Below are 567 nucleotides of genomic sequence, written 5' to 3'. Positions count from 1 at the left end.
GCATAGTTGTGGATCCCAGCCATTCCAAAAACTCTCTAAGACCTCCCTAATCAGTCTTATCATCTACCAGTTTGAAAGTCTTATTATTTATCACATGCCAGTTGGATAGAACCCAAATGTTGAGTTAAAAAAGGAAAATGTTGTGAACAGCTAAGCTACATCTCACAACCTCCTATCCACATGTTTTGTTTGCCTAAAAAAGAAAAAAAAAATGAAATTTCACAAAGAAATTGAAACTAATGAGAAAATATATTATTATTATTATAACTAGGAAAATTATTATTATTATTATTATTATTATTATTATTATTATTATAACTAGGAAAATGGCATAATTGGGTGGACCATGAAAGCCGCCCTTATAGAAGTTAAGTGTTTTTCAATTGAGATATGCATGTAGCAAATATATTATTTCTAACTTACGAGAATTATATGATAAAAAAACAAAAATGCCTAAGAAAATTACCTCAAAAGGTAGATCTATGAGTTAAGTGCACAATATTGGATTGGAGATTGATCACCTTGGAAATTGATATGATACTGATAAAGATCGGCATAGATTGACTT

The sequence above is a fragment of the Macadamia integrifolia genome, chromosome 14 (assembly GCF_013358625.1).
Source record: "Macadamia integrifolia cultivar HAES 741 chromosome 14, SCU_Mint_v3, whole genome shotgun sequence".
NCBI classification, from domain to species: Eukaryota; Viridiplantae; Streptophyta; class Magnoliopsida; order Proteales; family Proteaceae; genus Macadamia; species Macadamia integrifolia.
This window is presented reverse-complemented; position numbering follows the sequence as displayed.